Genomic DNA, 14738 nt, shown 5'->3' with positions numbered 1-14738 from the left:
GCACTAGCGAACTCTCGCATTGAGCTGAAATGAAACGTGCGCACGGGAATTAAGTAGATAAATAGTAGTTACTGACCGTAACTGCAGTTCACCGAATACGTTTGTATTTTCTTTCTTTCAGGAAAATGGTAGGGGTGGAGCTGTCTGGCTTGGTGCCGGGTGTACAGTCCTTTATGTGCGTCTTAATGTTGAGAAAGACAGTGATGAGATCATGATGAAACACTGCGGTCAAAGTTTAATGGTTTCTTAAACAACAGTTTGATATACGGGCATAAAAAGAGACTTTAATAAACCTTCACGGGGAATTGTTGCATTTAAACGTCCACAGTCTAGAATATAATTGAAGATTAGGACTTCCTCAAGGTAATTACTTCCAACGTATGTAACGAACTGTTAAGCTGTAAAAGATTATATCAATTAACGCATTGAAGTTCCTCAGTGACGATTACCGCTCCCCCAGAGATCCATTTGTGTGGGACTTGACACACCTTTCGGCAAATTAGACTATAAAACCAGTTTTAAATCTGGTGATAATGACCGTGTGTCTCATTCAGGAACCGGTTGCTCCCCTTTCTGCACCTCGTCCCTCTTATTCATAAACAGGTTGGAATTTGTAGTGTTAACGAAGACTCGGCGAAGCCCGAAATATGCGACGTGACTGCGTTATATTGTGTTTTATTGTCGATGCAAAAATCCAGTGCTCATGCGAGTGGCTCCTGTTGACGGCGGTTGTTACGACTCAACAGCATGAGATAAACCGAGTTTTAGATTTATAAGGACAGATCATTTCAAAGATTTAAACAACGTGTTACGGGGAGACTGGGCTCCTGCAGAGTCCGCCGGCTTAGAAGGAGAGTAGAATTGCGCAAGAGGCGTGTTAAACCCTCAGTTAAGGTGCCACTGATTGATCAGGAGCTGTTGATTTGTCAGTTGGACCTCCCGAAAACAAACAACCAGAGCAAGTGCAGACACGCAAACCGGCTGCGTTTCAAATGGCGTCATTCCCTTAAGTACACTTCATTTCACTTTGTTTCATTCTTCTTTTCTTTTTCTTTTTTAACGACTAAATAATTTGGAAACTAATCACATCCCCATCAGGTTCAGCTTTGCCTTGTGCTTAATGGTGTTTGCAAAATGTCAGCGCACTAATATGCAGGGTTTTTCCTTGTAATTTCTGGAGCGCTGTTGTCGCGGTGGGCAGTTGTTTGACTAAAAACGCTGCATTTCCACGTCATCTTGGACCGTTATCGTCACACTTGCTTATCAGCAAACAAAGCTTATACAGTGAAGCTGTAGCGGTTTAACTGCTGTGGAAAAAACCAACACTTGGGTGCTGCGTAAGGAAAATCCTGCTGCTGTGGTGTACTGAGATGGAGAACATAGTGTTAAAAAAAAAAAAAAAAATCTGAAATAAATAAAAGTTGAATCATCATGTTAGCATTGTCCTTGAAAAGTCTACAGCTGTATATACAACTTCTGAATGTCTTGACTTCACCTGCGCCGTACAGTATTGAACCCTGCATTATAATTTAGGATTTACTGACAAGAAAATTCAGAGTTTCCGTCGCTTATTTTTCTTTTTAATGTAATTTTAGCTACCACACACACACACACACACACACACACACACACATTTGACCTGGATTGGTTAAAGATTTGCTTTGCCTTTCATTGTGCAAGAGACAGAGAGGTGAAACGCTGACTGTCACCTCGTCGCACTCGCTCCTCTTCTGCTCATTGAAAAGTTAAAGACTTCCAGTTCATAACCTCCCACAGTTAGTCTATAACACGATCCGGAAACCTCGAGCTACTGATCAACTCCACCCCTCGCTCTTCACACTCGCTCTCTGAAAAAGCACCCCTTTTCATTCACTTATGTCTGATTGATGAAGCTGGTAGCGGGTGAGGGGAGGAGCGGGTGGGGGCACGACAGATGTTTTGCCCCCGTGAACCTTACAAGCGTAATCTTTCAGACGTGCCCGCCCGACTGCGTCGCTGGCAAATTATTTTCACAGCGGCGCGCAGGTGACGGAACAGCCTGAAAAATGAAATAATCCCTCGGGCCGCGGCGGGCTCCGAGAGTGGAGTCTCTTGATTTCGATCATCTTTTACTCGTTCTAACGATGCTATTTGGAGCCGTCCAAAAAACGGAGGCCGACGTCGGGGATTGATGCGCCGCGTTCGCCCGGCGCCGCGTGGCCTTCCGCCGGCTCGCCCGCAAATTCGCCGTGCGAGGTTAGACGCAGATCAATAAATCAAAGTACAGTGTGTTGAGTTTGATCCTGTAATGGCCGCTGAGCTGTGTTTGCGCGTCCTGATGAGTTTTCTCCAGCGAAAATGCAGAAAATTGCTGTGTGATGTGGTTTTGTTTGGTCAGATTCCTGCCTGCTTGATCTGATTGGCTGTTAGATCACCCCCCTCCCCCCCCCCCAAAAAAAAAAAATCAAATCCATCCTATTAACAAGCATCGTCTGCGTATCCGTCACTTAATGCATCTTAATAGTACATTTGATTGGTTTTTATATACAAGGAATGCAGCTTAAAGTTCTTTCCAGCAAAAAAACATGCATGCAGAGCGTCACATAAAAACAGATATAAAGGAACATAAAAACATGTTAAAAAAGTATTTTCAAAATTAAATAGATAAGAACAGATCAATCTAAACAAAATTGTTTTTTTCCTTGTCTTTCCTCTGTGCCGCTGAGCTCCGTGGTTCCTAGTTAAGGGACGGAGCCTCAGACGCGATAAAGACGCTTGGTTCGCTTATGTTTATTCAATATCAGCTGTTATGATTACAATGCAGTGAGAAAATGCACACACGAAAAACTCCCATCATGCATTGCTGTTACAGTCGAAGCGAGCGCCTGGTGTTGCTTTAAAGAATGAGAGTCGCTGAGTTTAAAGGAGGTGAATGGCATGTGAAGATGTACAGTGATGGCTTCCTCTGCTATCACCCTGGAAACACTTGCTAGCCTGTGTGTGTGTGTGTGTGTGTGTGTCATGTGTTCGTGTGTCATCCAGCAGTGTAATGAGGTTTTTATGTCTCTTCTCTAATGCCACGCATGAGCAACCAAAACACCATCACATGGCCCCTTTCCCTACGATCGCGTGGAACTGGTGGTGGTGGTGGTGGTGGTGTGTGGGGGGGGGGGGGTTGCACTCCGGGGTTCACAGACTGTTTACAAATGGCAGATGAGGCCATTTAGCGCTCGCTCCAATTGAACTGCGAGTGCGTGAAGGGTTATTCTCAAGCGGCGTCTTTTTTCCTTCACGTCGCTGTCGCGATTCCTCGACGATCGATGCCTCACCTGCCTCCCTTCGCTTTCACCTTCAGCTCCTGATAACTCGGTGAAAAAAGAAAAAAGATGAATTGGCTTGTTTGTTCCTTGAAAGCTTTAAAGGAGGCGGGAGAGGAGGGGTGCTTGGGGGGAGGGGGGGGAGGTGTGGGCAGCAGGTCTAATATTCCCCAGACGCCTCCTCCCCCTCCCCCGTTGCCTCGGTGATGTAATGACGCCCCAGTCCCAGTGATTGTTTGAGACGTTAATGACTGCCCGCTGCACAGCAAAGCACCTGAGCTTTTCTTTCTTTCTTTCTTTCTTTCTTTCTTTCTTTCTTTCTTTCTTTCTTTCTTTCTTTCTTTCTTTCTTTCTTTCTTTCTTTCTTTCTTTCTTTCTTTCTTTCTTTCTTTCTCTTCTTCTTCTTCTTCTTCTTCTTCTTCTTCTTCCTCCTGTTGTTGTTGTTTTGATACATTACATCATGGCTCGGGAGGGGGGTGGGGGTGGGTGGGCGGGGGGCAGGAGAGGTGATGTCATACCGGGTCTCCAGCTGTCCCCCCACCCGCCTTTCCTCCTCCCTCCCTCCCCCTCACCGCCTCCCACTCACCTCCCAGTTGCTTTGACTGGAGCTGCTCCAAAAAAAAAAAAAAAAAAAAAACCCCAGCTAGTAGTACTCTGCTTTCCAGGCATTGTCTGAGAGAGGCAGAGCCAGTCAGACTCTTTTATTTCAAAAGGCAGCGTGCAAACGCGGCCGTCTGCAAACACGGGTCAAACGTTTTCATTTGTTGTCATCGGATTAGCTGTTGTTTGGTTTTCTAATGTGCATTAATCCTCGTCAGAAACTCGTTTTTGTGTTGGAGGATCTGTCCATATTGTTGACAAAATCAGATAAGCGAGTATAAAGCTCCAAAATCATGAAATGATTCTTGTTTATCTTTAATTTACAGAATCAAGGGATTTTTTTTTGTTTTTTTTTTTTGTTTTTTTATAGTAGTTTTATCTAGTCCCATTTTTGCAAATCAATTTCCCAAAATGATCTTTAAATTACGTTTCCCCCCCCCCCCCAAAGAAACTCAAAATACACAATATAATCAGACAAGACGTATCCAATTTGGAAACACTGGATTTTTTTTTTTTTTTTAACTTAAACTATTTATTTGTTTTAAACTGTTTATTCGTTTGCTGCTGACGAGACTAAACGACAGATTGAAGCACTAAAACTGTGTTTTATCGGTTCAAGATTGTTCTGGATGCGTTTCAGATTGTAATGCCGTTGCGTTGCACTGAAGGGAATTGACTCCTCTGTCTCTCTCTTCCCAAAATGACAAGAAAATAAGAGTGATGATGGAAAAAACAAAACGGAAAATGATTGACGCTGTCAACGACGCTGGAGCACTGACGACAAGAGTGATAAGCAAAAGATGTTTAAAAAAAAAAACACCACCATGAATGTCACATCGACTGTTTTGAGGTTTTCATCGTGACGTTCTGCTTCGTCTGCTACCGAGATAAAGTGTGAATGATGACAGGTTGGTTTTATTGTGCGCGTGTTTTGTTTTGTGCGCCGATGTTGTGTTGTGGGTATAAAGTGCAGCGGCTCCGTTGTTTATCGTCCTCTTTTTTTTTTTTTTAAACCTTCCATTGTTCCCTGTGGTGCGTCTTCGCTGTCCGTCAGAGGACTTAATCATACGTGGGACCTTCAAATATCCAGAATCTCAGGGGAGGAGGGGGAGGCCTCAGCCGTCCCACTCGAAAGCACAACACACACACACACACACACACACACACACACACACACACACACACACACACACACACACACACACACATCGTGTTCCTCCTCTCACAAAGCAGAGAAGTGTTGTGCGTGGTTTGTCATTTGAAGCTCTGTCGGTGACGCCGCTCATTGTAGTACAGCTGAGGGAAGGTGAAGTGGCTTCGGTCTATTGCCACTTTCTCTCCGCCTCTCTCCGCTTCCCTCCATCCTCCATTTCGGCATGTCTCGCTGCCTCCGTCGCCACAGCAACCGAAGGCCCCGGAGGGTGTGTCGGAGGGGGCTGGCTGGCTGGCTGGCTGGCTGGCTGGGTGGCTGGGTGGGTGGGGGGGGGGCTCGTGCTCACCCGGTTGCCATGGCTATTCCAGCTGAGTGACAGTGACAGCGTGACGTCATCTCTGTGTTTTCTGCAGCTGGACCGTCGCCTCCTCCCCGGCCTTCTTCCAGCTCCATCCCTGTTCTCTTGTTGTCGTCTCTTTTCTTTAACTCCCTCTCTCAAGACGAGGCGATGCTGCTACTACGCTCCTTCCTCCTCCTCCTCCTCCTCCTCTTCTTCTCCCTCCTCTTCTGTCTTGCCTCTCTTTCTTTTCTTTTTTTTTTTTTTCTTACTCACTCTCTCAAGAGGAAGTGCACGGGGCTGTCTCCCCGCCCAGGAAATGGCTTTTCCTTCACTCCCGTTACTATGCCAACCGGCTCCAGCCGCGGTCTGGTGCCGAAGTGAGTGTGATAATGGCATTACTCACACCGCGCTCCTCTCCTCCTTCCATCCCTTCAAACAACCTCTCTATCATCATCCATCCGTCTGTATCTGTCCATCTCTTTGATTTATTTTTATTTTTATTTTTTTTCTCTCTTTCATGTTCTTATCCACCCTTCTCTCCTCTTTCCATCTCTCTATATCTGCGCTGGGGGGTGTTGGGGGGGTGTTTGTAAGCCCTCCAGAGGGGGCACAGCCATATAGTGGCTGCTCTTACAGCATCACTGTCAAGCAGGGAGGAGGTCCTAACTCCCCCTCCTCCTCCTCCTCCACCACTGACACACATACACACATACACCACCACTACCCCCCACCTTTTTTTTTTTTTTTTTTTTTTTTTGCGCTCTGGTTCCAAACAAACCGCTGGGTTTTGTATATGGCACCTCGGTGGAGGCTGCAGGCGTCTCGGTCTTCAAATAATCTAATGGTGCATAAAGGCGCGCGTGTGTGTGTGTTGGTTTTTTTTTAGTGTGTGTGTCGCTTTACTTTCGGGAGAGGGAGGGAGAGATACACACAGAGAGAGAGAGAGAGAGAGAGGCGGAGGGAGTAAACGTGAGTGAAAGTGTTGTCAGCCATTTTTCTCATCTTTTTTTTTTTTTTTTTTTTTTTTTTGCTTGTTTTCGGCTCCGGCTGGAGACGTGATTGTCAAGTGCGCGGAGAGAAGAAGCTGGCTGTTCTTTCGCTTTGGATAAAAGGATTTTTTTTTTTTTTTCGTTCCTCCACTCTCTCCCTCTTCTTCCTCCTCCGTGTTTTTTTTTTTTTTTTTCCGTTTTTTTTTTTTTTTTTTTTTAAAGATATTTGTGTTGAGGCTGCGGGGTGGCTGGAATAAAACGCAGAAGGTGTTTTTTTTTGTTGTTTTTTTTGGGGGGGGAGGGGAGGGGGGTTTGGAGAGTCTATAATCAGGCGGAGGAACAGCGGATACTCCCCAAAAACTGTCAAGCCGCCGTCGCCGAGGGAGGGGAGGGAGGGGAGGGCAAGGCGGAATTGGATTGGAGACATGGGGGTCTGTGCGCTGTAGCAGAAGAGAGGCAGGTCCGGGCATGTTAGATTTCAGCCCGGTGAACATTTTTTCATTATGAAACCATTAGCGGCATCAGACAGCAATGGAGTCCCGAGCCAGCAAGATAAAACCCCGGTAAGTAGCCTATCGACGTGCAACGTTTTCTCTCTCTCCATCTTTCTTCTTTTTTTTTTTTTTTTTTTTTTTTTCATGACCTCCCCCCCCCCCCTCACACCTCCCCACCTCCCTCTTAGATATGATTACCGGCCGTATAATGGATGTGCATCGGATTTCTATCGAGCCTGTACATGATGAATGAACGCAGGGCGAAACCGAGAGCGCGACAGAAAGCCGAAACGCGTTGATCAGAGGCTGATTATTGCGGAGCCCTCCCGATGTGTGTCAGTTGTGTTGTACTCGAAACGGCCGCCATGTGCTCGCTGTCAGCGGCGCGCGCGGACACACGCGCACTTTGAATATTAAGGACTCCTATTGACCTCCTCAGTCTTTGCATGGGCTACATTTTAATAAATAATACAAAGATCATAAAACAATATCGTCAATAGCTGTCCAATAATAATCCAAAGACCCATCGAGGTCTTTAATTTCCCCTTTTGGTTAAACGCACGCACGCACACACACACACACACACACACACACACACACACACACACACACACACACAGGTGCAGATGTGGCCTTGTGTGTTTAATGACCGATGTCTTCTGCCCTCATTATGTTTTACGACGCGCCGAGATGACAACACTTGATTGTAGCTCCCGAAGACCTGTCCGTGAAATGAACCACGACAGATGCCATTTGCATCGGAGAGGGGGGGGAAAAAAAAATATAATAACAGTAGCAGCAGTAAATCAGGTTTTTTTTTGTTTTTTTTGTTTTTTTTCTTCCTTTCTGGGAGGTGATGTCATGTGTGCGGAGAGGAGAGGAAGCTTCCCTAAATTCAGTTAGTCTGCCGGAGCTGTTAGAGCCCAGGCAGGTCGTGTTACAGTAACCGAGTTGAGATAGATGCGCTATTTTAAAAACAGAAAATGGCTTAATGGACACCAGAATACATTATAATGTATTTTAATCACCAACTGGAGGCTAGTTTGACCCACCGGCCCTGGTGCTGGTGGCGCTGTCCGTGGTGCTGGAAGCAGCCGCTCGGCTCCATGCAGACGCTCCTCTCGAGGCCTGCAGCCGATCTGCACTTGAACGGATTGATCGACTGTCAGCGCAGCTGGCATCACTCACGCACACACACTCACACACACACACACACACACACACACACACCGCGACCACACACATACACTTAAAGGCAGGGGCTGTGAATCACACTGATGGACGGTTCATGGGTCGAGGAGCTCGAAAAATCACCTTAATATTCCTATAATAGTCATAGATGTGTCATTGTTGAAGACGGATCTCATCGTCTCTCGCCGCAGTTTGTGCTGCTTCCCTTCAGGGAGGCCTGCGGGGCTCTAAGGCTACTAATAATCCTCATATGAAGCCATTTGTATCTAAAAACCACTCAAGCTGTTCTGAACGTGAACATTTTTCATTCCAAGCGTTGTTTGCTATTTGTTTACAAGTTGTATGTTTTTTGAAATGTGAGGCCAAAGGCAACTATCCAGAAGCGAGGCTATATTTCCATGTCTTACAGCCCTTCATGTATTTTTTTTTAACCACTTTCAATTCCTTTTTATCTGAAAGTTGCTTTACAGATAAACATACCTTGCAGTGCCTGGTAAACCTGTGATTTGTATTAGGCTATATAGGGTCTCATCATACTTTTCATAGAGTGTGGATCTTAATTGATGTACCCTTTATATCACATTTTGATGAATGCCTGATATGGTAAGAACTTTATCATCTTTTCACCTAGATATGTGCAGTGTCATTTCAGTATTAACCTCATTAAAATGGATTTTTCAGCATTGATTCGACCGGTTTTCTAGGAATCTATCAAAAAGCAAAGCGCAAAATAAGTAGTAACCACTCTGCACGCCTGAATATCCTTAAAGCATTTATTATAGGGCGACTATAATCCAAACAGCTGTCAAGTAGCACATAATTATAGCTTCAGGATTGTTATTGGTGGGATAGAATACCTTTTATGGCCAAAAACACGATTACAGCCTGAAACATTTGCAATTCAAGTTCGACAAAACATGCAGACAAGCCAGCAAGTTAACATACTGTGAAAGAGCGAGAAACATGAACGCAATAATCCAAGTTTGGGTGATTTTGTCTGACAGCATTCAGGTGTTCTTTACATGTTCTGCAGTCAGGGTAGTTTTCATTTTCATTTTGTAACCAATGAATACAGTTTTCCTTGCGTTCCTTTTCACAAGCTTGACAAAGGGTCTTTAGATTTGTGTTCGCATCCTCAGTATCGCTCCCAGCCCCTTCATCCGACTCCTGTTTTCTTAAGTTTTTAGCATACAAATGGGCCGCTTATTTAAATCCTCACTTATCCCAGCGGGACACCCACCATGGGTAGAGTCAATAACAGCCACCAGATCTTATTACAGTAATGACATCATCGTAGTAGGCTCATCACCAGTGGCTGCTCATAAGTGTTAATTTCCTGATTGCTTATCTTTCCTATGAGGACCTGGGTTTTCCATTGTTATGCTTGCATATTTTATCTTTACTGCAACAGGATGCATGCTGAGTTACAGTTAGTGTTGATTTATTAGGGATTTATAGACCTTTATGACTTTGTCTTTTGGTGATAGCTTGGGTCGTAAATGCCGTTTCCTTATCTTTTATAGAATTTATGTCCATGTACTGAAGACCTGCGGCCAAATGTAGCCTTGATAGGCTCTGATAACGAGTCAGATTTAAATTGCAGTCAGGGATTAAAACAGTGCTGCTAGTGTTCCTTCCTTTATTCACCTGACATATGAATACAATATATACATTTCACCCATATCCCTTTATATTCTTGCGTAGCATAAAAACTGACAATCATACTTCTTAAAAAAACAAGTCGAATTGTTGCACTTTTCTTCTGAAAACTGAGTGATTCTGATTGTAGCACAGTAGATTGTCTCGTTGTAGGTAATCATCTCCTCCTGTCTTATTTTGCTGGCTGCTGTGGTGCCGACTGGTGGAGCCGCAACCGGGCAAGGGAAAGCCCAGAGAGCATATCAAACCCATTTAATCGGACACCAATGCCGAAAGGATTTTAATCTCTTGATCCGCGAGGCTCAGGAAAGCGAGAAGCTGCCACCGTGGTCGGGGAGGGAAACTCTGGGATGTGCCTGCTGCCTTTTTACACTTCACAACGTTGGTGTTTTTTTTTTTTTTTTTCCATTTTATAACAACTAGACGAAGTTAGAACCACATGTTAAATGTTTAAAGGAGCAGAGCAACTTCGGGCACTTTGTTGTTGTTTTTTGTTTAATAATTTAAACCTATTTTAATGACTTGAAATTTGACTACTTTTGGTGGAAATACGAAGCTCTTTTGAGTCTCTTTTATGCTTTGCACCCCCATGGAGAGAGTTGCATTCTCCGTGGAGGGAAGCTCGGGTCACCCTTCAGAAAACGTTTCGTGTAGCAGCACAGATTTGCCCCGGCACATAAAGGCGCTAAAGAGATTGAGAGGCAGCCAGCGCTGCCACACAAGGGCTTCCACCCAGCAATCTAGGTCATTAGGTCTGCAGTGTAATTTAAGGAGCGCCACATCTGCTCACATGGAGGCAGAACTGAGTGTTGTGGCTCGAGCATTAGACCGACGCCTAATCCCCCTGTGACAGCTGATTGTACGTATTTTGGGCTCGCGGTTCTGCAGAGATCGCCTCATTTGTTCGAGAGAGAGCGGTGGATTTGGAGCACAGGGATACACGGAGGGAGAGAGAGAGACCTGCAGAAGGTAGGAGAAGGATCACGGTTTCATTGCTATGGCCGACGTTGAGTGCATCTCCAACACATTCGAACGATAGCGTCGCGGTATGGACTCCGCGGGTTGTTTAGGGTCACCGACACGTCACGGTTGTGTTATTGGAAAAGCGTCATGAGTGCGTGTCGTTGTTGTCGTGCTGGCATCCATCTTGGCTCGGTCTCTGCGTGCCATCGGTCCGAAGAGGTCAATGGACCACATGCTCATGGACTGAACGGGCCGTGTCTTATTGACCGACAGACGGATGACCTAAATGAGTGGAGAGAAAGGATTAAGTGTTTATTATCCTCTCCCTTTATCCCGCTGTCCCCCCCCCCCACACTTTATCTCTGCCTCTCTCCAGGGGGAGGGGCTTGTGGATGTTGGTGGGGGGTTTTGTTTGGGGGAGGTGGGACCCTTTCGTTGTCGGAAAACCAGTGGGGATATTATTATTATTATTGACATGTCGACCACGCCTGGTTGGAAGACCGTATCGACAAAACTCTCAATAATGAGAGTATACAATTAATTTTACCCTCCCTGCACTCCCACTTATTGAAGGTTTCAAATATTTTAGCAAGTCAGCCATTTATCAACTTGACTTTAGAGTATGCTTTGATTCTGATATGGCAGGAGTGTTTTAACTGCAGAGTTCTTTAAAGTAGGTTTTCATAGGTTTTTCTCTCGGTAGTTTCAGACTTTTCTTTTTCCGTGGCACCCAGTCCTCATCCTGTTAATTTTTACTGAAAAGATTCATCTTTAATTATTTTTTTTTGAAAAAGGCACAAGTATTTCAAAAAATATGCTGGGAACTGTATTTTTTTAGCAAACAAAACTCAAACAACACAGTTCTGACTAATGAGAGCAATATTGAAGTGCCATAAAGTGCAATACCACCGAGCGCCACTAAAGGCCGGCTCCAAAAAGCCTCCTGAAATACAAAGTCAATAAAATGTTTCCACAAGTTATTATGATGTTGTTTAGCTAAAGTCACTCCTTATTAGTTTTCTTACTGTCCATCTGAAAATAATCCCGTCGTTAATTAGAAATTAGGCCTCAAAAAGCTGTGGTTTTGGGGGGGTGTTTGTTTGATTGACAGGCCTGTGGTACAGTCAGGTTTTCACTATAGGTGGGCGGGGCTTAGTGTTCTCAGATTCCCAATCGGATTGAGTCAGATCCACCGGTCGCTCGTCCAAATATGGTCACTTCTGGCTCCAAACTGCACCGAACTAGGACGATAGCAACGGCCAAAAAGTCGAAACTTTATAACTTCAGTTCACAAACCAACGGGTGACATCACTGTCGGTTTCCGCTCAGTATTTACAATAGCAGTGTATTTGGAATCAAGTCGGTTTGATATGCATTGCCATTTTTATGATGATGTAGCATTTTAAAGCAACAGTGTGGCTCCCTGGTGCGTTTTTGACACCAAGCTTTCTTCACTTCCAGTAGTTCTCCTGTCAGTTGTGCACAATCACCAAATTTCCTCTGGGACAACGATAGAGTTGATGGTGGGCCTCGAAGCCACAGCACTCTGACAACTAATGTCTTTTCATAAATGTAAATACACAGCGTCAGCTCCGACGTAACTTCACTTCTGAGGTTTTCATTACAAAGAGGGGGCGACTGCACTGTAAAAAAAAAAATCATCCGAAGGAAATGTGAGGCGGCTTCATCGCTGCAGTTACGAGCAGACAAAATAATTTCAACACACAATATTGTCCAGCCAGTAATAATAAGTCAGCTGGCGCTTCTCAAGAGTGAAGCCAACCAGACGAGGGGATGGGAAATAGCAGCCCGAGGGGGGGTTAGTGACGGACTGGGCCCTCCGGTCGACCATTTTGGTTAGTGCAGCCAGCCAGATAATTAAACGTGATGGCAATCTTTGACACAGTGTAATCACATCACACCTCGGTGCCACAGGGGCTGCACTGTCTGGCTCCCGGTCTCCTGTTACGGACACATGAAAGGCGCGTCGTGAATTGATTTATCTCATATTCAAATTTTTCTTCTGTAAAAAAAAAAAAAAAAAAAAAAAAAAAACTCACCACGCCTTCTGCAAAATGCCACAACACTTTCCTAATTTTATTGTGGTTGTATTCTCTCATGACCGAAGTCTTTAATTCACCACTCCATTCCAAAATTCCTCAGTGGAAACTCTGGCAGCAAAACTCGTTTTTTCCTTCCCATCTCCAAAAAGTCTTTAATTAAGTCGTAATGCAGTGGAGAGCATCAGGAGCTGTGACGATTGGCCGTTTTCTCTTTGGAGTATGTTTGAGAGCAGATGACGGCTCAAACCCATTTATTTGCAAATGAACTTGGTAAAAATGTATTTTCTATCCAATCTATTCCGTTTGTCAGCCAAGTGAGACTTCACAGTTTTACCGCTGTCGAGACTATAAAATGATCTGAGGCAGAGATGATATTTACAGCTCAAAGTAGCACCACTACTACCGTACTTCAGAAACTATGAAATCATAGCTCGGATGTGAGGAGCTAAAAGGCTGCACAATCCGTCTTAATATCACCCAAACATCAGGATTAATGAACGTAAAGTTGTTGTTTTTTTCTCGACAATTCACGGTCTTGCCTTTCTTCACCAGCTGGGTTAAAACTTTTTTTTTTTTTTTTACTGTCTAGAGAAAACATTCGAAATTACCATCCATAAATAAAACCCCAAATCTTGTTTACTATCAAGATTTAAAACTACGACGTGTAGAAAACCTCTGAAACCCAAATCTCAGGATATGTTCAGATTTGGCCCCGACTTCCTGTTGCACGACGACCGCAGCAGACTCGTTAAAATGAGCTTCGTCTGACTTTTAGGATGAAAAAATAAAATAAAATTGAATATTAATGATGTGCCACAGCCAGAAGTGGAGTTGAACGGTCTCCCCGCTGAGTATCAAATATATATTGGTAAATAAAACATTTAGCCATGAAATATTCACTTCTGTAGACACCGTGAACCAGTTTACGCCGTTTGATTACATTCATAATTCACCCCACTGGCACTCGACTCAAATATGATGGCTTTAATTTGATCGCACTACGTATTGTACAATGATATAATGTGAATATGAACCAAAATATCTGCTTGACATTTATTTGGGGTAAATTAACCAAATGTTTTAAGTAAAGCACTTGGATATCCTATAATATAGGTAATTTTATGATAGTTTGACACATTTTAACTGATGATTTCTGTGGAAAACTGCAAGGAAAGCTAATCGGTTGATCATTTTGTCTTTAAAATGTCCGAAAATTGGGAAAAATGACCACTAAATCAATCAACACTCCAAAACGCCACGTTATTTTGTTTATAATGCTATAAAAGGAAAAAAATAATTGACATTTGCCTACCTGGTACCAGCAAAAAAAAATTGGCTTTTTTTTTTTTTTTTTTTTCTCAACCAAACCTGAAAGCTTTTACTGTTCCAACTCTCAACCCTCTTTTTATTTTATCCATCTACCTCCTAAAACCTCCTCCTGTCTTCTGATGTATTTTTACATTTGGGGGTCATCTCCACAGAGAAGTGGTTTGGCTCATTTACAGTACGGGCTAATTACAGCTGGGGCTCTGCTAACTTTCTACAGTATGAATTACTCAAAGGGGTTTCCCCCTCCATCATCGCCTGCTGTTCATTTAGGTTATTCAAATTGCGTACCTTAATGAGGGTATTTCCTTAATGTATGCACTGCTTCTTCTTGTTTGTTTGTACGAGGAGTTCCTTTTGCAAGTTATACGATGGTGTACGTAATTATGGGGGGAAAAGCATAACTGAGCATTTTCTCATGGCAGAATAGCGGTTATGCTGCTACTTACATAGCTCTAAGAGACCGTAAATTATGTCAGATTGTTTCTGACCTTTTTTTTTTTTTTTTGTCATTTTGACATTTGCCTTTTTTTTTTTTTTTTTTTTTTAGTCCCATCTTGTTAAACGAAATGTTTTTGACAGATTCTGTGAAAGTCGGATGATTTAATTAACATTTTCTTTTATTTTTCTGCCTTTCCCCTTGCTTCAATAATAAATTATGTGT

The 14738-nt window shown here is 43.8% G+C and overlaps 1 protein-coding gene across 4 annotated transcripts in view; it reads left to right on the top strand.

Annotated features, from left to right (window-relative positions):
* Nucleotides 1–14738, top strand: part of rapgef2b (Rap guanine nucleotide exchange factor 2b) — a 106860-nt gene that overhangs the window by 66163 nt on the left and 25959 nt on the right. For 2 of the 4 annotated variants that reach the window (XR_011311033.1, XR_011311032.1), the window contains exon 1: nucleotides 6771–6941. The exons of the other annotated variants lie outside the window; for them this stretch is intronic. The gene's annotated coding sequence lies outside the window, so the exon portion shown is untranslated. Of the gene's footprint in view, nucleotides 1–6770; nucleotides 6942–14738 lie in introns of those variants that run through there. 4 annotated transcript variants of the gene reach the window in all.

This window comes from Brachyistius frenatus, unplaced genomic scaffold (assembly GCF_029030835.1).
Source record: "Brachyistius frenatus isolate BFR_SWC_R1_liver_20210118 unplaced genomic scaffold, ASM2903083v1 Contig_38, whole genome shotgun sequence".
NCBI lineage: Eukaryota > Metazoa > Chordata > Actinopteri > Embiotocidae > Brachyistius > Brachyistius frenatus.
This window is presented reverse-complemented; position numbering and strand designations above follow the sequence as displayed.